This window comes from Camelus ferus, chromosome 6, assembly GCF_009834535.1.
Source record: "Camelus ferus isolate YT-003-E chromosome 6, BCGSAC_Cfer_1.0, whole genome shotgun sequence".
Classification (NCBI taxonomy): Eukaryota; Metazoa; Chordata; class Mammalia; order Artiodactyla; family Camelidae; genus Camelus; species Camelus ferus.
This window is the reverse complement of record NC_045701.1, coordinates 35,395,184-35,420,611: the sequence shown is the minus strand read 5'-3', so window position 1 is coordinate 35,420,611 and position 25,428 is coordinate 35,395,184. Positions and strand designations below refer to the sequence as shown.

Below are 25,428 nucleotides of genomic sequence, written 5' to 3'. Positions count from 1 at the left end.
AAAGAAAGAAAGAAAAAAGAGAAACACTCATCTCATTGGTTTACAAAACAAACTTTTATTTCCTGCTTATGTTACATGAAAGCTTCTCATTGGCTGTGACTCCACTGGACTCCACCAGGATCTATGTGCCTTCTCCCCTGAGATCCAGACTAAAAGAACAACTGTCCTCTAGGCTGTATCAGGCTGGTGGTAGAGGGAAGGAGCACAAGAGAGACAGAGGGTCCACACAATCATATTTAAAGCATCCACTGTGATGGGGCAATGCTGTTCGATTCCCCTCTTATTGGCCAAAGCACATCATCTGGCCAAACTTAAAGTCAATGAGACAGGAACTCAACATACCCCTTGTCGGATGAATTACAAGTTGGGAAAAAATAATTCTGCCTAACTTAACAGGTTAAAATATTTTCTATTCAAAGGAGCAGTAACTCCTAAGCGAAGTGCAGCAAGCCTGGCTGGGGAGTCAGACAGTGTAGGTTTGAATCCTGAATCAGCTTGGGAAGGTTATTCAGCGTATCTGAAGCTTAGATTTCGTCCCATAAAACAAGGATAAAATCCATCCTTATGATTATTTACGATAACAGTAAATCATTGATTTTGTTTCTCTTTTTCACTCTTCATTCAAAAGTGATTAGAAGGTCCTAAGTCTAGATTCATTGTTTTAGACTTGTTTTAAGTTTATCATCAATGAAAACAATGCTTTTCTCATAAGGTGCCTGCTAAATTGTAAAGAGACATTGTTCTCTATGAGTACTTATGATGCTCATTTCTTAACCTTGTCAACCAATTATAAATTTTTATTATTGTTGAAAGTTGGCTAGGACACATCAATTTTGCTGATGCAATCAAGTGGTATTTTAAAATGAATTAGAAAGTGTTAAACTTTCTATACTTAAAAAACATTTTAAAACTAGCAGAATCCCCTTGCTCCTTAAAGAGTAGAAAAGATTTTCTGCCTTTCAAATGTTCAATTTTAGATTTCCTACACTGGTGACATTTGTGTATTTCTTTGGGCCACACTAACACATAAAAATGGAGCTATTTCCAAAATATTTCAAAAATATATTTTCTATGAATGTATTTTATTATTTGAAAAATAATTTCTACTCTATCTTGTTAAGATGTCACATTTATACTGCAGAGCAGTTGTAAGTTTTATATTTCCTAATGTTATATTGCATTCTCATCATTTATACTTTATAATCTTGGCTAGTCAAGAGCTCTTTCTAGAGATAGCGGTGTCCAGCTTACCTTTTATCACTGTTTCCTTTCAATTGTATTGTTAGTATTTTCTCTAATCCATGTTTTTGTGCAGAGATAGTTTTATGATACTTTTCTACTTGGTAATGTTTAGTTGAAAATGAAAACTTGAAAATGTTTAGAAGATATAATTCATTTCTCTCTGTCTACACACACACACACACACACACACACACACACACACACACACAGGGATGTCACTCTAAGCTCCTCCTCTTTGCAGAAATATCACCTAGATATTTAGATATCCAGACGGTCTCTCTACATAGTGTAAGAAAATTGTCTAACTTGTCTTCCTATTTTGTATTATATTATGCCCTTCTAGAGTACATACCGCCATATAGGAGACCAATAGTTAAGAGTACAAATGCAAAGTGCTATGAGAAAACAAAGCCAAATAAAACAAAGTCAGTCAACAATGAGAAGACGGTCTGTAGATAGCCCCATCTCAGGAGCCTGGTTACGCAGCATAGTTTAGTTTGACCCTGGCTCCTGTTGCACAAGAATTTCACAGATTTATTGATTTCCAAACTCAGGTGGATTTCTACACACCTATGCTAACTGTAAGGTAGGCCAGCAGCTCTTAAAAATTTAAGTAGTCAATTAGTTCAACAACTTTCATTTCTAAAATCACTTTTTCATTTTCATAACAGCTTTATTAAGATAAAAATACATGTTTATAAAGCATAGTCTTTTAAAGTGTACTATTCATTGGTTTTTAGTATACTCAGAGATTAGCAACCACCGCCAGTATCTACTTTTAGACATTTTCATCACCCCACATGAAGCCCCATATTCATTGGCATGATCCATTATCCCTTTTCCCTGTACTTGACTATCACTAATCTCTTTCTGTCTTTACTGATTTGCCTATTCTAGATATGATATCAATGGAATCACACAATGTGTGGTTTTCTGGATCCAGCTTTTTTCACTTAGCATAGTATTTTCAAAGTTCATCTATGTTGTAGCACATATTACATTCCTTTTTTAGCTGAATAATGTTCCACTGGATGGATATACTGCATTTTTTAATCTACTCATCAATTCATAGAAATACGAGATTTTTCTTTTGGGTATTATAAATGCTGCTGTGAACATCAGTGTACAAGTTTGTTTTATAGATATGTGTTTTTAAATCTCATGTATATTCCTAGGAGTGTAGCTGATGGGTTTTAATGGTAATTCTATACATAAATTTTTGAGGAACTGCCAAACTGTTTTCCAAAGTGGCTGAATCATTTCATATTCCCACTAATTATTTTTGAGGGTAACAATTTCTCTATATCCTTACCAACACTTGTCATTGTCCAACTTTTTTATTGTGGCAATCTTAACGGGTTTGAATTATATCTCATAATGGGTTGGATTTGCATTTTCCTAATGAATGATTTACGATATTAAACACTTTTCATGTGTTCATTTGCCATTTGTATATCTCCTTTGGAGAAATATCTGTTCAAATCTTAGCCTATTTTTAAAATGTCAGTTGTAAAACCTTTTTTTTTTAAAATATATTCTGGATATAAGTTACTTATAAGATAGATATATATATATATGATTTGGAAATCTTGTCACCCATCCTGCGGACTGCCTTTTTACTTTCTTGGTAGTATCTTTTAAAGCACAAAGATTTTTAACTTTAATGAAGTTCAATTTACCTATTTTTGTTTCTCCTGTTGCTTTTGCTTTTAGTATCCTACGTAGGAAAGTATCGCCTAGGCCCATGATTCCAAGATTGACTCCTATGCTTTCTTCTAAGATTTTCATAGTTTTAGATATTAAATGTGGGTCTATGATTCATTTTGAGTTAGATTTTGCATATGATGTGAGATGGGCATTCAATTTTATTCTTTTACATGCAGATATCTGGTTGTTTCAGCACCATTTATTGAAGAGACTTTTCTTTCCTTCATTGAATTATCTTTACTCCCTATCTAAAATAAATTGACTACAAATATAAAGGTTTATTTCTAAAATTCCCATTCTTTTTCACTGCTCTAAGTGTTTATTCTTATGCAAGTGCCTCACTGCCTTGATTATTATAGCTTTGTAGAAAGTTTGAAATCACAAAGGGTGAGTCTTCAACTTTGTTCTTCTTCAAGATCATTTTAACTATTCTGAATTCCTCGAATTTCCATATGAATTTCTGGATCCGCTAGAAAATTTCTGTTAAAAAAACACAGCTGGGATTTTGATATAAATTGTGTTGACTCTGTAGATCAATTTGGGAAGTATTGCCATTCTAACAATACAGTCTTCTAGTCCGTGAAAAAAATTGGTTATCTTTCTATTTTTTAGGTCTTCTTTAATTTCTTTCAACACTGTTCAAGACTGTCAAAATTCAATCTTTCTATAATGATTTCTATAATGTAAAGTTATATTTAAAGGCTTTGACCATCATACTATTGTTCTTCCCAGTGGAATATTACCTTTTAGAACATTATGCACTTCCAAGAATCTAATTTGTAAAGTTATTTTAAAGCCATGGTAAGTGATTATATTTCTCTTTATCAACAATAGGAAGATACAAAAAATTCAATTTTTTTCAAGGTTAAATGCTTTTGGTTTAGAACTCTTGGTGGAGAAACCTCTAGACCAATATATTACTACTTGGAGAATTGTTTTAACATGATATTTAAGCTTAACTTTACTGTGCTTTTAAAATAAGATCACATGGCAATAAATTGCATGTCTGATATTTGAAATAAATATTTTAATTACATTTTACAGAACTCTAGATCCCCAAACTCAATCAAGATAGACTCACCTAGGATAATTTTTGAATTACCATACTCTTTTCAGAAAATAAGGTGAATATGATCCAGATAGTTTAAATCACTCCACTAACAGCAGGAGGAAAAGTAGAATTGACAATTGATTCATCCACTGCCTGCCATATTATAGCTACTCTGCAACACTATCTTGCATTTATTGTTTCTAAAATCTGAAAACTTTATAGTTAGGGCTACCAGATTTAGCGAATATACATGCATGAAATGCAGTTAAATTTGAATTTCAGATAAACAAGTAACACTTTTTTAGTATAAGCCTGTCCTAAATGTTTTGTGGGACAAACTGATACTAAAAAGTGTGTTTTACATCCAGAATTCAAATATAACTAGTTGTTCTGTACATTAGCTGGCAGTCCTACATACAGTATTTGTCTAAACTATGCTCTCTGAACATAGACTTGATTAATGATTGGATGATAGACAGATTAAAAAAAAAACCTCAGTTGAATTCAAGATTATTTTTTAGTAACACGCACTGACCTTCGTTTATTGATTTCAAGACACATGGAAAGACTTTGTGAACTCCTATAGACAAGATTTTATCTTCACAGTTCCTTTGGGAACATGTTCTACAAGAGAAACTACAAAGTCACTTTCAATTCAAAGATTATGTAATACTTTGCAATACCAAATGAAGTCTGGTGCTTGACGAGACACATACACTTTTAGTTAATCATAGTCAATTTTCACAATTTTACTTCATCTTCATTTAACTGAGAGATACATGTAAATTTCCCCCATTAAACACTGATGAGAAAACTGAAACTCAGACAAGATAACTGCTCAGGGACTTATAGTTGGTGGTACTACAATTAAACCCTGAACCTGTCTTAATCTAAATCCTATATTCTCCCCTTAAATCCTTTTTATGCTCTTCAATGTTTGCATATGGTTACCTATATTATCCAAATGTAGTTAATGTTCACCATTTACTTCACTTCATCATACACATCTGCACTGTCAGATATTATCTAAAACCAAAACATATTGACTAATTTCACATTAAAGATTTTTATTATTACTAAGCCCAGAAAAATTCTATATATATTTTGTAATTCACTGATAATGATTCATTCAACTGTATTATGTAGGAACAACAGTGAAGAACAAAATTGTCTTGTTTATTATTTTAAACCTTCTAGAGATTTTTCAAAAGAAAAGTATCTATTATTTATCTTGTTATATTCATTTATTCCTTGACATAAAAATATTTTAAATGATACCAGATCACTAATTAAAGTAGAACCTCATAGTTTATTGTGTTTAGTAATATGAAGCCCTTATGTTCCTTAATATTATCCCAAGGTAAAAGAAATGTCTGTATTCAGGACAGTTTTTATATTCCCAGCTCTTTTTGGTACATAGCAAAGTGAAATATAAACACTGCTTGTCATTTACTGGATACAGGGTTAAGTTTCACTAGGATGACACAAACTGCTTTTCTAACATAATTCCCCTGTGGTGATTTAACCAACCAAAAATATCAATAAATTACATATGGAATTTTGCTGTAGGCAGGATCTAGTTTAATCATATTTTTGCCTGAAAAAAATCTTACTTATAAGATTCAGGGTTATCTACTATGCATATATTATTGGAAAGTGCCACCTACTAACCTTCATGAATCTTTGATACACTTTGAAAGTGTCAAAGCAGAAAATGAAGGCTTTTATTATCTCTTTAAGAAATTGGCAGGTAACCAACATGGCAGATATATTATACATAAAAAACTATAATAATGTATAACAATCTAGGTTCCTAGTAATTTATATTCCAAAATTTCAATACTTGCTAGCTTTTTTTTTTTTTTTTTGCTAAATCTAAGTCTCAGCCCCAGGTTTAGCCCAAGGCAAAGCTGTGAGATATTAGAAATTTGTCTTTACAATTTTCAGCCTCCCTCTTTTATACTCTCCTCCTCAGGTAGCACATCTGCATTTGGCTCTATTGGGTGTCCTAGGCCATTAAGCTCTTATCACATTTTACATAACATTTTCAATTCTTCATTCAAAATTCTGTGCTACACCTCCTAGAATTATTGATATTTTGACATCTGCTTGTTCATTTATTCAACAAAAAATGAATGTCTACTGTGAGCAAGTCCCTGATGCTGAGTTCTAGAAACTGAAGCTCCCTTAAGGAGCTCACAGCCTGTTGGCTAGAGAGAAATACAGATAAACAAGAAAAAGGAGATAACCCAGAGCAAAACACCATATTTTTACTTAGCCCACAGACTGCCATGCCCGCTTGGTTTGATTGCTCCTTCTCTAGAAACAGTTTCTCAGAGCTGTGCTATTGCTTCTTGTCCCCCAACAATTTTGAGAGCCCAGGGATTCGTCATGAACTTTTTCTCATCTCTTTCTACACCTATTCCTTGGTGATCACATACAGTCCACTGGGTTTAAGAAAATTGATGGTCCTCCAGGTTCTTAACTCCAGCCCCTAACCTCCCCTGTGAATTCCAGACTAACATATAGAACCGCTTACTTGACATCTTCCTTCTGATGCTTAATAAATATCTCACATTTACCATGTATAACAACTTTGACTTCCTCTTTTGCCTCCTCAAGACTGCTCCTGCACAAGGCTTTCCTATCAAAGGTACTGTCATTGCTTTTGCCTCAGGTGCTCAGGGCAAAAAGCTATTTTTCTCTTTATGCCCTGCTTTTCAACCAATCCTTCAGCAAATACTGTCAAACGATACTTTTAATTCTATCAAATTTACTTCTTCCATTTCTGATTTTTTTCTCAGCCATGATGATCTTTTACTTGGACTACAGAAATGGCATCTAGCCTCACCTCTGTTTCCATGCTTGGTCTCTCTGTCTCCCCATAATTTATCCTAGGAAGCAAGATACTTTAAAAAGAAGAAAAGATCATGAGTTGTTTTCACTGCTCTAATGACGTTAGGTCACACTTGGAATAACATTTGAGTCTGTAACTATCCAAAGGATCCTATATGATCATACTTCTGCCAAAATTTTTACCTTCATCTTCTAAGACCTTCTACCCCAATCTCTTTAATCCAGCCACACTGGTCTTTTTGTCATGCCTTGAACACATCAATCATGTTTCTACCTTATGGCCTGTTCCTTCTCCCCAGAATATCTACTCTACAGTCACCTGGCTTGTATCCTCACAACACTTAGGTATTTTTACTCACACCTCACCTCCTGAGATCTTACTGGTCTACCCTATTATCCATATCTATGCCTCATCTGTAAATCATCTGTATCCTCCACCTCCATCCCACATATTTTACTCCTCTCATCTGTCTCCTTATCTGATTTTATTCCTCTTTATAACACTTCTTAATGACATTATAGTATATATTTTTAAATTTTTTAAATTTTTTAATTGAAGTATAGTCAGTTTACAATGTTGTGTCAATTTCTGATATGCAGCATAATAGTTCAGTCATACATATACATACATATATTCTTTTTCATTATAGGTTACTACAAAACATTGAATATAGTTCCCTGTGCTATACAGTAGAAACTTGTTGTTTATTATATACTTATTTGATTATGTTCTGTCTCCCTGATAAGAAAGTAAGCTCCAAAAAGGGAGAAACTTGTCTGTTCTGTCCACTGCTGTTATCTCAATGTCTAGAAAATAATTGATAATATAAATGACTTTCTCCTTTCTCTTATGGTGTCCATCACAAAATAGATGTTTGTGTTCACTGATTCTATGATTCCTCTCCCACTTTCTCTTTTTCAAACTCTAATCTACATTCCATTCCCCCAATCCATTCAAAAGCCTCTTTTTTCATATAAAAGGAGCTTTCAATCACTGTCAGTTATGGAGACATTTGTAAACTCCTTTTGGATATCAATTTTCCAATATCTAATCAAGTTTCTAGTGCACATATGCTACACTCAAGAAATCCTATATCTAGTTACATGCCCAGAGAACATACAAGAAGACATGTGCAAAGATGTTCATAGCAGTGTTATTTGAAATGGAGAAATATTGGGTATAAATGAAATGCCAGTAATTAGAAGAATGAGAAAATACATTTTAGTATATTTTTATATTCATATTCAGCAGTTATAATCCATGAACTAAATCTATATATATATCCCCCAAAATATCTAGAAAATATGATGTTGAGTGAAAAAAATCAATAACACTATAGTTAAGAAATTTATGAAAATGGAAAAAACTAACAATATATTTGTGTGGTATACGTACATGAGTGTGTATGTGTGTGTGTGTGTGTGCGTGCAAAGTATAAAGACATGAACTGGATATTTTTTAGGTAGACCACTAAGTGAAGAAAATGACAAAATCTGAAATCTCTTTCTGTCTCTGTCTCTGCCTTTGCCTCTCTTTCTCCCTCTCTCTCTCGTCCTCTCTCAGCAGCAATTCATAAATCAGCATCCATCTTACAAGTCACTTTAAAATTTACTAACCTAGAACATGAGTAATGATTTTCTAACTCTTCATATTTCATATCTAATGTCATGTTTCAAATGTCTTTGTTCTGATTTTTTCCCTTTTTTGTGTATTAATTCTAAGGGGTATACACTTGGAATGCATGATTGGCATATAATATCCCACGTTGTGACTTACTTTCAAGGTTTTGGTATAAAGATGACGTAGGTCTCAGAAATAATATAGATAATGTCCCATTTATTTTTATCAATTATTTTTCAAATTCTGTAGTAGGAATCACTGGTAAAGACAAATCATCTCCAAAGTTTCACTGGGGGGTAATTTTAAATTAATATTTCAATTGCTTAATAGTTATAGACCTAATTAAATCTCCTGCTTCTTTACATGTCTGTTTCCAAAGGGTTGTGTTTTTCTAGTATAATGATTCAATTTAACTTGTAAATTTGTTTTCATAAAGTATTCATAACCTGTGTAAAGTATTTCTCTGCGAAATGATATGACTTATATATAGTAAGATGCCCACACTTGGATGGAGAGCTACATGTGTTTTACATAGGTACGCACCCACGTAGCCACCTGAGAGACTAAGACATTGAGCACTTCTATTACTCCCAGCAGGTTTTCTTGTGCCCCTTGTTGGTAACCACTATTCTGACTCTAACTGTACATAAGTTTTGTCTTTTCTCGCACTTTATAAATGGAAACATACCCTAATCTGTCTAGTCTCTTTTACCCAAAATAAAATTTTTTAAAAATTCATTCCTATTGTGTGTATCACTACTACCCTTTTTATTATTGTGCCAAATCCTATTTCATGAATATACCACGATTTGTTCAACAACTTTCCACTAGATGAATACTTGGGTTGTTTCTAGTTCGTGGCTATTATAAATAAAACTGCTCTGAACACTTTTGGGGGGATCTTATGTGCAAATATGCACTCCACACTCTTCAGTGTATATCTAAAACTACATTTGCTATATCCCTTTAGCTATTGTTGAACAGCTCTCCAAAGTGAATGAAGAAGTGCACTTCTGGCAACTATTTATGAGATTTCTAGTTGCTCTTACGATCTCACCAACAATGAGTCTATCCAGTTTTTTTTTTTTTCCTTTGTATCAACCATTAGGGTGGGGACTACATTTCAAACTAATGCTATATGAATCCATGGAAATGTATCATTATCTTAAGTGAGGAATCTTTTCTTGAGAGCAGTTTAGTCATCGGTTGAGAAGGATTATCTATGCTTTTGGAGATCAGTGTACTACTGGATCAAATTAAATGCATGTTAAATACATTACTAATTGTCCAAAGACATCATTTTTCTTCCAAGAGTAAACAATATAGTTTATATTTCAGATACTGACTTTTGTGTGTAGATGACACCATGGAGAATTTTCTTAGGTTAATTTGGCACATGGGTGCCTTTATATTTTTTAATTACATTGCACAACTACCTTATTTTAAAATAATCACTGATACCACAGTTCCTGTTTTTGTTAACCTCTTTGTGTGTAGGATCTGATTATTCACAATCTCTCCAGTTCCCTGCATATTTATATTAGCACAAATCTAAGCACCCTGAAAATGTTGCCTTTGTGTATACTTGATGTTTTTCAGATTTTAACCCAGCAGACTTTCTAGAATGGGGTTTTAGAGTGTAAATTCCACTCACGATATGCACCATCTACATCCATGCACACGCACAAATACACTATGCAACTCAAACACTCTCCACTCCCTTTGGAAGACAGGCCCTTCCTTGTATGAAAGAAAATTTACTTCCTGTTTCAAATTCAATCTTTTCCCACAGGAGTACCAATATTTTTGGCTAATTATTGCCATTTTTACTATCCTTCACTGAAGCTGACAAGCCTGCTTTTTCAGGAAGATGTTAAATTTTTAACATGTGAACATGAGGACTTCAGAGTGAAAATATGAACCCAGAAAGATTATGTCAGTGTAGACACGGATGTCCCCCATCCATTCTTCCTTTCACTTATACCTGGTTTGGTGTGCTTTAAAGTGTGTATGGATAGCTGTACCAGCTCATCCACTATCGATTCAAGCAACAAATAGAGTTTTCATAACTTCTATATGTGTATGTATGTGTGTATGACAGTATTTTTATACACATGTTGCTAGATTTAAGGGGTAAGTTTCAGAGGAACATAAGTCACCGTAAGTGTACACATCTTCTAAAATTCTGTCCATATTCCATTTGATTCTACTTTTCTTTCTTCTCTCCCTATCATTTGCAAGAAGAGTAACACTAAATATTTCCATGCACCACAACAGGTATTATTTACTAACTAATATTTTAAAATAGCATAATTGATTGTTATTTTGTCCCTTTTTTGCCTTAAATCAATTCTTCTAGCTTTTAAGTGATTAATACTCATGAAATAGTAAGAGTTATTCTAGGATGCATGGCAATAATCACTTACATTACTATAAAAAAGATACTTTGTAACTTCCATGGTAACTCTATTTTGTTGGGAGGAGAAAATAATTCAGATTTGAAATGAAAGTCCATTGTCTACATTTGTTATATATGATTGCATATTTGGTTTGCAAGTGTTCACGAAGTACTTTATCATGAGGACAAATAGTAAAGATGATTTTGCTTAATTTTATTTTCATTCATTATAGACATTCAATAAATAAAAAAAAGGAAAGTGAAATGTGCCTCATTGAAATCATGCAGGATTGTGCTTTTTTGGGAGGGATGACTCTTGGCAAATTTGTAATCCTCATTTATTTAGACCTTGTGATTTTATTCACACTGACATGTGCTTTAAAGTTATCTGTATCATACAGCTCAATCTATAGAATAAAACTTTCTTTGTCAGATCTGTATCAGTAAGTTTGAGTACCCTATAAACGTGTTCACTTCTGCAATACCATCTACATTCTTCTCAGGAGTGAAAAACAAGATCATTTATCACCTTTTGGGAAGAAACAGTCTTATAAAACCGACTGGACTGAAGCAAAAGACAAAGCCCCCAAATAAAAAGTTCTCTCAGTATTCTCTATAGCTTTTGTCACACTGTATACTATAAATGACTATTTCTGAAACAAAATATTTCTTTCCTTTATTTATCTTCTTTTAGTTAGTTATCTGGTTCAAGGTCTAATTTAAAATTAAAAAGGGGGAGGGTATAGCTCAAGTGGTAGAGTACATGCTTACCAAGCACAAGGTCCTAGATTCAGTCCCTGGTACCTCCTCTAAAAATGAATAAATAAACCAAATTACTTCCCCCTGCCAAAAATAAATAAAATAAAATAAAATAAAATAAAATAAAATAAAATAAAATAAAATAAAATAAAATAAAATAAAATAAAATAAAATAAAATAAAATAAAATTAAATTAAATTAAATTAAAAAAAATAAAAATAAAAATAAAATAAAATAAAATAAAATAAAATAAAATAAAAGGATGCAGCAGATTTTAGTGTTAGACGGTAGAAAATTAAGGGTTGCAGTATTCCATTTTATTTTGCTCTGTTGTGTGATGGCAATGCTAGTGAAAGTAGACAAAGATGCATACAGACGTACTGATGTTTTTAAAATATTATATATTAGCCAGTGTTCTGATAGTTTCCTGAAGATATTATCAAAGCAGGGATATATACCTAAAACAGAATGACATAAACAGAGAATAATGTCTACTTTTCTTCAAAGAATTCCAGCAATTTAACACTTCTGTTTAGGCCATTCTGTGTATTTTCTTTTTCGGTCTGTGGTTTAATCAAGCTTGCTAATTACCCTGTTCATCCGTGTCTCTATTAATCTTTCTTCCTTTTTCTATTAAACAACATATTGAGACCAAGTTCAGCATCTGGCTAGATTAAAAAAAAACAGCCATCGAATCAATATCCGTGTCCCGTAGCTACATAACCAGGTAAGAGTGGGCTTATTACCCATGAACACTAGAATTTTCCATTATTCTTCAGATTAAATTCATGGTACATTATTTCCTTGGTCTCCAAGTTAATAAAAAGTCTTTAGAAAGCTGTGCAGCAGAAAGAAAATTCAGGAAGATTCCATGCATAAGAAGGATTTCAACTGCCATTGCTTATTCTGAGATGCAGGGGCCCATATGCAACGACCAAAGAGGAGCTTCTTACAGCTAAGGGAGGTCTCTGGCTGAGAGCCAGCAAAAAAAAATGGGGACATCAGTTCTACAACTGCAAAGAACTGAGCTTGGCTAACAACTCCAAAGAATTGTTTTTCCTCACAGCTTTCAGTACAGAGATAGCCCTTCAGTGAGCTCGATTTTAACCTGGTGAAAACCATGTCAGAATTCGAAGCTACAGAACGGTGAGACAGTAAGTTGATGTTGTTTTGAGCTGCCAAGTTGATGGGATTTGCAGGGCAGCAATAGAAAATTGGTAGAGGCAAACTCAGAAGATGCTCTAAGGAGAGTTCTACAGTATTTCTAATGTCTTTCTACTCATAGAGATACGGACAAAGTAAGTTTACTAATGATTTTAACTTCATAACTATTTCTTTCCAAACTCTCCTTCCGAAGGAATACTAAGAGTCTGTTCTTTGGCTCACTACTTTCTCATCAATACAGCAAATTCATTTAGATTTTTGTTTGTTCTCCTGCCCTATTCTCCATTGTTTGCTTTTTCAATTTGTCCTACTGTAATTAAAAAAAATTTTTTTATACTCTAGTAATGGGCCCTCAATTTGGCTGATACAATATAAGTGTTAGGAACAGAAATCTAAATCAAAATATTTTTCATCACTTTTACACTTATCTGATAATATTAGCAAAAAACTTAGAGTAAAATTTTTACAGTAACCTTATAAAATATAGACAACCAACAATACTGAAGTATACTTATTTAATTTTTATATGGCTAAATTTTCATTCAGTATTTCTGAGGCAGAATACTATCAACAAGTGCTCTTACATTTATTTTAATTTAATATCCATGAAAGGAAAATTTAAATGAAAGTGCAGAATGTAAAACTCATGCTGTTATTTATTGCCTTACATGACTGTTAAATAAATTATTTTCTTTTAGAGTATTTTGATACATGAGGCAAAGAAAAAGTATCTTTTTCAGAAATTTAGCAAAATCTAATTTTCCGTTTCTGAACAGAAAAACAATACAGTATAGAGAAACACTAAAACTGTAGTATTCAAATAAATGAATGATGTATGTTTTATAAACTATTACTAGCCAAAGAAAAATTTTCAGAGGTGGATATATAACTTTATTTATATCCATTTGAGGGGAATTAAATAAAACTTGGGAAATTTTTTTAAACCACAGATGATGATCAATTATTATGAAAAAGGATGTTTTCTGTATCTGGTAATTTCAATCAAGCATATATAAATGCCCAGTAATAACAGAAAAGGTCTATCAGTTTCTAATCCTTGCAGTGGGGAGGATATTGCTCAGTGGTAGCGCACATGTTTAGCACGTATGAGGTCCTGGGTTCGATCCTCAGCACCTCCACTAAAAGATAAATAAATAAACCTAATTATTAAAAATTTCTAACCCTTGCATAAATAACTTACAGTATCATACCTATAAAATTCATTTTAACCTACAAAATTATAGGATCAGTATGAGATGCTATGTGTTAGTAAATTCAAAAATTAGATCGTTTTCAGTGGTACAATATAAAAAAGAGATGATATTTTTGAACAAGGCATGCCCACTTCTATTCATTCATTTGTTCAATATGCTCTAGTACACACCATGCATAACACGGAATTCTATTATGGGATGTGCAGATAACAAAACTTTACCTGCAAACCTAGCCCAATATCTGAGTGTAACATAAAGAGCAACTATTATCCTCAAAGAAACTGCAGCATAACAGAATGGATGGTAAGCGCATAAAATTAATATGTAAAGGAGAAAGTATTAGTCCTATAAGAGTTCTAATTTTCACATGTAGTTGGGATCAAACAAGTTTTCATCGACAGGGTCATACTGATACTGAGACATGACGAAAAAATACAATGAGGCAAAAAGAAATAAATAAGCATCTCATAAAAAGAAGTCTGGGACACCATAAAATGAAAAAGCATGACAAACTGGTATCAAGAATTGGGTTTCGCAATTTATCAGAAAACCCTAGATTGGCTAGAAAATCTCTAGTTTGGCAAGAATGTGAAAGTCAGGAAGAGTAATGCAAGAGAAAACTTTTCCCATTAGATTCAGAAAGATAGTTCAGGACTGGAGAGTCTGGCCAAGACTCTAAGATTCACTAACAGAAACAATGAGAAACAATTAATGGTATAATTAACAGTATTTGGATGGGGTTGAGAATGGAGTTTCCATTAGACCAGCAATTTAGTGACACTCTTGACTGAAGCTGTAGGCACCTATTTATATATATATATATATGTATAATAGGTATGTTAATTATTAACATTCAGTTTAGATACTTATTTTTTCTAATTTTACTGCTATATAATCATGTTAAATGATGCTATCTTCAGTATTGATGCAAATCTTTATTATAAATAGATATAATTATATGTTATACTTAATATATAAAGAATATTGTTTGTAAAAGTTTGCATTTGTAGAATGTATTCCCATTGTTCAAAATTGGAATTCTCTATTTGTCTTGAATCTGCTTAAAAGCCAGATTGTGTCTTTTTGACACTGTATGATAACTGAAATCTAATATACTAAGATAAACTCATAAGATCAATATACATTTGGATGACTGTAATAACAGTGATGCTACACTTTAAAAATTAAATTTGCATATTGTATTCTGATGTAGCATACAAACATTCACTTGGGATGAATTTTTTTCTGAAGTATATGCAGCCAAAAGATTTCACTAAATTATGTTGTGGTAACAAATAACCCCTGAAATCTTAGCAATCCACAACAAAAGTTTATTTTCTCTCACAGTACATGCCCTTTGAGGATTATTTATAGCTCTGTTCCAGGTTGCTATTCATTCTATGATCCAGGCTAAAAGCATCACCTCTTTCATTACCTCCTGGCAGAGAAAAAGGACATGGGTGATCCATGGCATAGCTCTTAAAGCTTATCCTCCAACTATGCCTGTATCACTTCTGTCCACATCCTATTGGACAAAATAAGTCTTATGTCCAAGCGCAAGTCCATGGGACAAGCATATATTCTCCTTTCACAATGAGGTTCTGCCAGTTACATAGTGCCTGGTAGGAACAAGTCATCTTTTACAGGCAAGGGAGCCAGTAATTGGGTATAATAATACAATCTCTAACATGTAATTCCATAGACCCTGATATCATGAGATGGTCTGGTTAAAGAAAAAAGCCTTTGAAATTTTGTAATTTATATTAATATGGAGATCATGATCTACGTTAATATGTTAAATGTATTTAATTGTTTTGCAGGATAAAGATGGATGGGTTTAAGTTTATTTTTTAATGCAGTTTTTCACAGTAATCTGCTTAAGTCCTGTGGATGGTAACTTCACCTTATATCACTTACAGAGACCTGTTATTTTTCAGCAAACATTTGAGATCTGAAATGCTGTACAGGAAAGTACTACGTTGACAAAAAAAAAAAAAAAAAAAAAAACCAAAACTCATCTATTCACATCTTCTCTTAAAACACAATATAATAAATGCACATGAAGCCTGTTGGTCATTTGTTGTCTTAGATATCATCTCCATCAATTCAAAGGAAAGTGGCAAATTTGCAATATAATAAGATATATTCCATTTCTCACTTCCTTGTATCAGCCATCCATAATTTTTTCTCCATTACTACTTTACAAACCCTTGCCTATTATCAAGGAAACAAAAAAGACATACTAACTAGGAGAAAGGAAAGAAACTCACAGATTTTAAATAATTGAATTTGTACCACTACTTGCCTTTTAGAAAGTCATTTACCAGGTGAGAAAGTCATTTCTATTATGTGCTGTTACAATGCCTATGAGATTCATTTACGTAGAATCCCTTGACACTGTTATTACCTCTTCATCTGGATAGTAAAAACAGTTCATTGTTATGGATAGTAGTGCAGAGATGAGTATTTACAACTGCAGCACTTACTGAGTCGGTCTTCTTATATACTATTAAACCATTCCTTAGAATTATGTGCCTAAATTTAAGTGAGTACATTTTTGTGTATTTGCTAATAAAGTTTTATCTGCTCTTATTTTCAGTTCCAATTCTGCGAATTTCAAAATAGTAGATGTAGCTGAGACTGCACTTCACATAGCAGTAAGCCAGCTGCTGCCACTTAAAGAAATATTTAATATACAATCCCTTATTTGACTTAATAAGAAAAAGAACATAGTTTATCATTTTATACAATAAGTTTAAAAACTGGTCTGTATATTTAAAATACACTCTGCTTGAAAAATGAATGAAATTATCCTACATTTCCCCTTATAAATACTAAATTTCCACTCCTGGTGGGCAAGTAGATATTCCGTGGATGCTAAAAATATTTGTTTAGCCAATTATTTATAGATGAGCTAGAATTCCCAAATCTTAGTGCATATACACAAACTTTTAATACAGGATTTATATTTCGTGTCATACTTCATACTCTCCTGGAAGATGTGGCTAAAATATGCTTATGTTTTTTAGATGTATAATAGAAGATATCTTTGGGAAAAGTACTCACTGTATGAATCAATGTTCTCACAAAGACTCCTCTTTGATCAAACTTTAGTTAGGCTCCTCTGAGCCCTTGTCTCAACTAGACCTCGACCTTGGACTTCTGTGTCCTCGCCAAATCCAGTTTTAGCAAGAATCCTGCTAAGTCAGCTCAGTGAGAGCCCCCCCCCCCCAACCTTTGATATCTGATCACCCTGGCCTGCTTTTAGTGGAAATCCTATTAAGTCGGTTTAGCAAGAACACCTCCCCACAGCCCCCAACTACCCCTGTGATTTCTCTTCTTAGTAACTTTCCATCCACTGACTGCCCTTACCCTCCCACCCTGCTCCTTGGCCATAAATTTCCATGTGTCCCTGTTGTATTTGGAGTTGAGCCTGATCTTGCTCCCTATTGCAAGAGTCTTAAATTAAGTTTTCCTTACCATTTTAACATGTCAGAAATATTTTAAAAATATTTTTTCCAGAAAAAATATTTCAGTGAGATATAAGTATATAAAGAAAGAGATTTATTTTAAAGAATTAACTGATGGTGATTCTGAAGACTGAGAAGTCCAAAATCTGAAGGGCAGCCTGGAAGGACAGAAACCCAGTCAAGGATTGCAGTTCTAGTGTTAAATCCAAAATATATAGGGCAGACTGACAGACTGCAAATTTAGGTAAGATTTCTCCGTTACAGTTTTAAGGCAGAATTCCTTTTTCTCCTGGAAACTTACCTCACTTTTTGCTTGTAAGACCTTCAACTGATTAAATGAGTCCTATTCACTTTATTGCAGATAATCTCCTTTACTTAAAATCAACTGATTCTAAGTGCTTATCACAACTATAAAATATCTTCACCTTCAACATTTAGACTAGTGTTTGACCAAACAACTGGACACCATAGGCTAGCCAAGTTGACACATGAAATTAACCATTATAAGCACCAAAAGCCATTCTATTGTGTTCCAAACAGCAAGTCACCATGCCAAAGCTGTGTATGAATAATTAAAAGGCATATCTCAACTCTATTTAAATATGGATTATTGATACTTTCTACCTTGTCCTTATCAAAATTCCACTATTCATATATCTTTGATCAATTCCTAACTGAAAATGATCTTCAAGTTCTGAGTATGACCTCATATTTCAAAAAGCTCCATCAGAAAAAACTGTAGAAGATAGGAAGGTAGGAGATTCATTTTCCTTCCAGAAATCTTGATGGACATACTACTCTCATCATATTCCCAAGTCAGCTATGTTTTTACAGACAAAACACTCTCCTGAAGCATTCTTAGGTTTAAACACTTGGAGGGCTTTGAACCATTTATGTAGCCCACTGGCGCAGTTTATGGCAGTATTTCTATCACTCACAGAAGCCTTGGGGAAAATCATGGATTTCAGGGGCTTTGTTGGCTGAGTTAAGGTTCGGATTTATGCTTTTTAATAGTTTTAAATAAAGAGGGAAAATGATCATAAAATCCAGGCTCAATGACTAAGAATGATTTACTTAAACATTTATTCCTTTAAAAGATTTACTTAGATTTGACAATTTGCTATCTAAAAATTAAAGAGATAGTAGAAATAAATGACAAATGTTTACTTAAACTCTTCCTTTCTTGGAAAAGAAAGCAAAATTCAGATCAAAGAAATGATTATACTAGGAGTATGAAGGTCATAAAACTCCACTCAATCAAAATCAAAGCAAAGGCAGACACAAAGTAGCAGCTATGGAGTCTGAGGGGTAAAACATGCAGAGAGAAGAACAGAGGACTAGGAAAGCTTTTCAGAAAGAGTAGATAGTTTCCATAGCAACAAAGCATAATGTTATCTCAATGTAAAAGTCCTTTTTTTTTTTTTTTTTTTTTACTGAAGTATGGTCAGTTACAATGTGTCAGTTTCTGATGTACAGCATAATGTCCCAGTCATGCATATATATACATATATTTGTTTTCATATTATTTTTCACTAAAGGTTATTATAAGATATTGAATATAGTTCCTTGTGCTATAAAGAGGAAATTTAGTTTTTTTAAAATCTATTTTTATATATAGTGGCTAACATTTGCAAATGTCAAACTCCCAAATTTATCCCTTCCCAAACCCTTTCCCCAAAAGATCCTATTTTGAATGCATTATTGCTGATTCAGATGCAAAAAAACCTGTTGCTTAGAGAAGGTGGCATAGGAATTTACATACCACAAGTCCCAAGTCTAGGAAGCTATGAGTTGCTAAGAAAACACTTGTAATTTCTGTTGTTAGAGTTATATGTCTATAAGATATTTGTATTTGGTGGTGCAACTTATTCAATCTATGAAGACTTTAAAGCAAAAGGGTAAGAATAACCTAAAATTTGACACTTTACTTACCAAATCTTGCACATTAGAAATGTCTCCAACCACAAGAAAGAACTCTTTTTCCCCATATTACATATGGGCTAGTAGTAGCTGTGCATGTATGTGTTTATTTAGAGACAGAAAGAGAGAAATAAATAAAAATTTCATATAAAAACATGTGTACCAATATAGAATGAAGTTGTTGCAAATTAGATAACTATTCAGAAATATTTACTTCAACCATGCCCCACCTCTGTGGGCATAAGGTATATCACAAAACAAGCTTTCTTTAGAACAGGTCATGTTGTTTATATTTTTTAGTGGATTATAGCAGGTGTGAAGTGACAAAAGAGTTAAAAATCCATGTACTATTCTTTCTCTCTTGAACTTCCACCATCGCCCTAAGATAAATATGTGTAGTCTAGCCTGTTGCTGCAAGCAATATAAGAGAAACATGGAGCAGATACACTTCAACTGAGTCCATCTTAGATCAACTAACCTAGTTGAATTTGGGAGTGTTTGTTACACAGAAATAGTCAACCATTATTACAATCGGCAACTAGAAATGGAGTGCTAGAATAATAGGACCCTAAAATATGTAGCATTGGCTTTAGGAGTGAGAAGCAAGTGAAGATAGGAAAAAACATAATAAAACTACTACTGGAGGCTTGAAAAATAGAAATCTGTCTTATGTCACCCACAGTAACTAAAAGATATTTAATGAAGATTGTTGCCAGGCAGATTGTGGAATGCACAAACTAGCTTCTTTTGACCTCATATAATCAGGTTCTACAAGACAGAGGTAAGTTCAGGAAGAAGAAAAAGCAAAACACAAAAAACCAGGCCACAGGCCACTTAAAGGCAGAATTTCGGAAGAAAATAAAACTGTTGAGTGTGGTTTCTACTTCCACATGTAGGGACTTGGAATGGAAGTCACCACTTCATCCTAACAGGTAAAAAGCTGAACAGACTGAAATATCAATAACTTTTCTTGGATCCATAAGACAAGGGAGAACACAGGACAATTTGCTGCTCACCAAGACTGGAGAGACAATCGAGCGAATACAGGGAGTCATTGCTCACTGGAGCAGAGACTCACAAGTGGAAACCAGAAACAGCCACAGGAAGCAATGCCAGGGTGAGGAGACCTGAAATGCAATTGATGAGTTCCTTGAGGCTCAGTGTGGACCAGTCCAAGAATGAAATCTCCCGGGGAAGCCCATCATAGAAGGAACTCCACAATACTGTGTCATTTATCTCTAGGAACTTGACAAGGTTTCCACAGTAACTGTTAGAAAAAAAAAAATCTCATAGTTCTGGTAGGAGGAGAGGAAATGGAACAATTCTGAAATATGCCAGAGCACTCTTGTTCTTAACAAGGCCTACCCTCAGGGGAAAGTATTTCACAAGAGCCTAACCTACCGGTATATTATCAGAGCTGAACTGATTTGGAGAAGGTGCAATACCCAACTTCAGTCCATTGTACCATCCTATCTCACCCAAGAAGAGGAAACAAAAAAATCAGAAAAATTCCTACAAAATTCAGAGTCCAGAGGTATAGGCTCATTTAAAGGCTGACACTTAATCACAGGATTATAAAATGCTTCTCCTTTCCCTGCACTTTACCACTACCTTACTAAAGGCCTATATTTACAGCAGTTCCTTATACCCAGTACATCATGTTCAGCTAGCAAGAAAAAAATTACAAAGATTACCAAAAAGAAAATGACACAATTTGAAGAGACAGAGTAAGCATGAGAACCTGACATGCAGGACTGTTGGAATTACTAGACTGAGAATTTAAAACAACTCTGATTAACATGCTAGGGGCTCTAATGGATAAAGTAAACACCATGCAATAGCTGTAAGCAGAGACATGAAAATCCTAAGAAAGAACCAAAAAGAAATGCTAGAGATCAAAAACACTGTAACAGAAATGAAGAATGCCTTTGATGGGCTTATTAGTAGACTGGACACAGCTGAGGAAAGAATCTCTGAATTAGAGGATAAATCAATAGAATCCTCAAAAATGGAAAGGCAAAGAGTAAAGATTGTAAAAAATTAGCATAAAATATCTAAGGATGTGGGAAAACTGCAAAAGGTGTGACATATGCATAATAAAAATACCAGATTAGTGCTCACTTCAACAACACATATACTAAAATTGGAATGATACAGAGATTAGCCTGGCTCCTATGCAAGGATGACATGCAAATTGTGAAGTGTTCCCTAAGCATGAAAAAGAATATGAAATGAAATATATGTATATATATATGTATGACCGAAACATTATGCTATACACCAGAAATTGACACATTGCAAACTGACTATACTTCAATAAAAATTAATTAATTAATTAAAAATACCAGAATATATATTGGAAAGAGAGAGAGAAACTGAAGATATATATGAAACAATAATGACTGAGAATTTCCTCAATTTAATATCAGAATCCAAACCATTGATCCAAGAAACTCAGAGAACACCAAGCAGGATAAATGTCAAAAGACTATATCTAGGTATATCATTTTCAAACTACAGAGAACCAAAGATAAAGAAAAACTCCTGAAAGAAGTCAGAGAAAAAAAAAACTTAACAATAAAGGAACAAAGTTAAGTAATTACCTCACACCAGTCAGAATGGCCATCATTCAAAAGTTCACAAACGATAAATGCTGTAGAGGCTGTGGAGAACAGGGAACCCTCCTACACTGTTGGTGGGAATGTAGTTTGATGCAGCCATTATGGAAAACAGTATGGAGATCCCTCAAAAAACTAAAACTAGACTTATGCTATGATCCAGCAATCATACTCCTGGGTATATATCCAGAGGGAGCTCTAATTCGAAAAGACACATGTACCCCCAATATTCATGGCAGCACTATTTACAGTAGCCAAGATATGTAAATGTCCATCAACAAATGACTGGATAAAGGAGTTGTGGTATATTTAAACAATGGAATACTACTCAGTCATAAAAAGGAATAAAATAATGCCACTTGCAGGAACATGGATGGACCTGGAGAATGTCATTCTAAGTTAAGTAAGCCAGAAAGAGAAAGAAAAATACCATACAATATGACTCATATGTGGAATCTAAAAAAAAAAAGAACGAAAAGAGAGAGAGAGACACAAATGAACTTTTTTATAAAACAAAGACAGACTCACAGACATAGAGAACAAACTTATGGTTACCAGAAGGGGAAAGGGGGTGGGAAGGGATAAACTGGGATTTCGAGATTTACAGATACTAACTATTATATATAAAATAGATAAACAAAATGTTCTTCTGTATAGCACAGGGAACCATATTCAATATCTTGTAGTAACCTATAATGAAAAAGAATATGAAAACAAATATATGTATGTATATGTATAACTGAAACATTCTGTACACCAGAAATTAACACAACATTGTAAACTGACTATACTTTAATAAAAAAACCCAAAAAATTAATTGGTACTTCTGGTTTTTAAAAATTACATAGATACATACATATGAATGTATATATTTTTACATATACATATATACATACAAATATACCATTAATTAATTAGTTTGTTTAACATAGCTTTCATGAGAACTTACCATGCATTGTACTAGGTATTAGAGACACAGAAGTACATTGTATTACCTATGCAAGGAGGAGATGGTGAACATTAGAGTAACAGAATTCCAGTAAAAGATAACAGCATGGGCAAATTTCCAATAAGGGAAGAATCAGGAAGTTAATTCTGAAAGTGAAATAGGTTGGCATTGATAGACATGCATGGGGAAGGAGAGTCCTGTGAGATAAGGCAGAAAACAAAGTACCACTGAGGTGCTTTCAAGATGTTCAGATTTTTGGTTCTCACATTAGACAGAATGGAAACCACTGAAGGATTTTCAATAAAACAGTGTTGGTAATATTTGTATTTCTTCAAACTTTACTTTGATCAGGTGTTTCAGTTCAGCAAGTCTAACTCAAATTTATCTTTAATATGCAAATGTGATAACTTTTAAGTATCTGCCACATCTCTTTTTTCAGTTTATTCATATTAACCATTTCATAGTAATTTTTACCTTCTATTTACTTGTTGCTTTTAAAATTATGACATAGAATTGATCATTGGTGATGTATGACAACATTTTGATGATCTGTCCCTGAAAATTTTGTCCTTTCTGGAAAGCTAGGATTGTATCGTATTGGAAATATTCTTCCTTTTATCTTGTTTATAGAAATATCACAATGGGACTCTGAATGATGCATGACAAACTGATTTGACTCTTACATTTTTTTCAGGGAGGGGGCAGGAGCACCACCTCTAAGAACCTATTTCCTTACTCTCTCCACAAAAATACAGAAGGAGAAAAGTAACATGCAAAAGAACAAGATCAGCAAAGACATCCTCCTCCTCAGATTGTCCAAAAGTTAAGGGCAAAGCAGCCTCTCCCCACCAAGGATTCCCACTCTACTTCGGGGTCTGAAATCTAGAAGAGTTGGGTGCTGGGCTCAACTAATGATTGCAAAACACAATGATTATATTAAACCAGAGCTTGAAGGCTCATCTCACCCATTTCCTTGGTTTCCTCTCTCCCAAGATGAGGTCAAGGTAGGACAAACTAGCTCTCAAGGGCATGTATTCTGCAAGACACTTTCTAAAGTTCAAATATTCTCAAAAATGAAATTTGCAAATGGAAAGATCAAAGGACAGTTGACCATTTCAGAAATGTAATAAGAGAAATACATATACATTTTTAATGGCAACAGAGAAGACTCTGAAGGGTCTTGCATTGGCAGTTAAATGCTCTAGTTCAAGTGTGACCCGTATCTTTTCTGAGCATTAGCTGTTGGTCAGAATTTGTCATATGTCTCAGCCTAACAAACAGCGGACTGTGGAACTGTAATCTTCCCTTTTACCCCAAGAAACAGTTTGTTCACTAAGGTTAAAAGGTATGTTGTCCTACTGTCTTATGCATGTATACTAGAGACTGGTGGGAAATGGGTGCTTATCAAACTTAGGTTGATTGAATGAATGTATGAATGAATAAAAGAGTAAGTCGGTCTAGATTTGGCCCAAATCAGAGACAAATTGTTATTGTTTTCCCCAGGGAAAATTGATTAAATTGATACACTCAAATTTCCCTGTCCAATGTAATTGAAAGTTATGTGGCTGTGTAATAGAAGAGTCAGAGCTTTCCAATTTGATAGCAAAAAAAAAAAAAAAAAATGCTGAATAATTGGTTTGGAGTTGAAATGGTGTTATACATAAAAGGAAAAGTGACACATTAAAGAGCTCTTTCTTAGAAATGTAAGTGATCTCTCTCGGTCAGTAGAAACCTTAATAGCTTTTTAGAAACCCGCTGTGGCCGAGAATGAGTTGGCCATCCATGAGAGGTTACTAGTGGTCCTTCTCACAACTACATTGCACTGACATTAGCTGGCACCCTATGGTGGTAGATTCTGCAGAGAGGCCATGGATGGAGAACATTTGGTAACTGAAAAATCCCACCACCTGTGGAGCCAATCTCTACAATGCAGGTTTAATTGTTAGACTGGTATTTCTTTTTCAGTACCTATCTTACATACAGAATGCCCGTCCTTGTTTCAATATTTTTTCTCATATGTGTATTGTTCAAATTAATTTTATTTCAAAAGCCTGTCAAGAAACATAAAATAACTGTAACTGAATATCTCATTTCAGTTTTAATATCTAAATGCAAAGCCTATATAGTTTTAAAAAATTCATTGCCTAATAGAACTTCATTTAATTTTCTTACATTGTATGTTAGTAATATGACATGCATTAAATCAATGTGTTTATCTTACATATTTAAATTGATTTTTTATCCAATGATGTTCAAGACATGAACAATATTAATCCTAATTAGATCACAATGAGTCTCTATTTTTTTATTTTTCATATTTCTTCTCCAATAGTATCAGGTTACTTATGTAATATCACTATCTGCGAGTGTAATGGGACCATTTATTTCTACATGGCTTTAGAACAATTGGTGTTTACATCTTGAGTGTCTTAAGACAACATTGCTTGAATCTATTCAAG

General features: G+C 33.5%; 1 long non-coding RNA gene and 1 other non-coding gene across 2 annotated transcripts in view; one reads left to right on the top strand and one right to left on the bottom strand.

Moving 5' to 3' along the window:
- LOC116664206 overlaps window positions 1-25,428 on the bottom strand; it is a 260,804-nt gene that overhangs the window by 215,407 nt on the left and 19,969 nt on the right. The gene's annotated exons all lie outside the window — the stretch shown is intronic.
- LOC116664503 lies at window positions 21,516-21,618 on the top strand. The gene has a single exon (XR_004321034.1). It is a non-coding gene; the product is annotated as a U6 spliceosomal RNA (small nuclear RNA).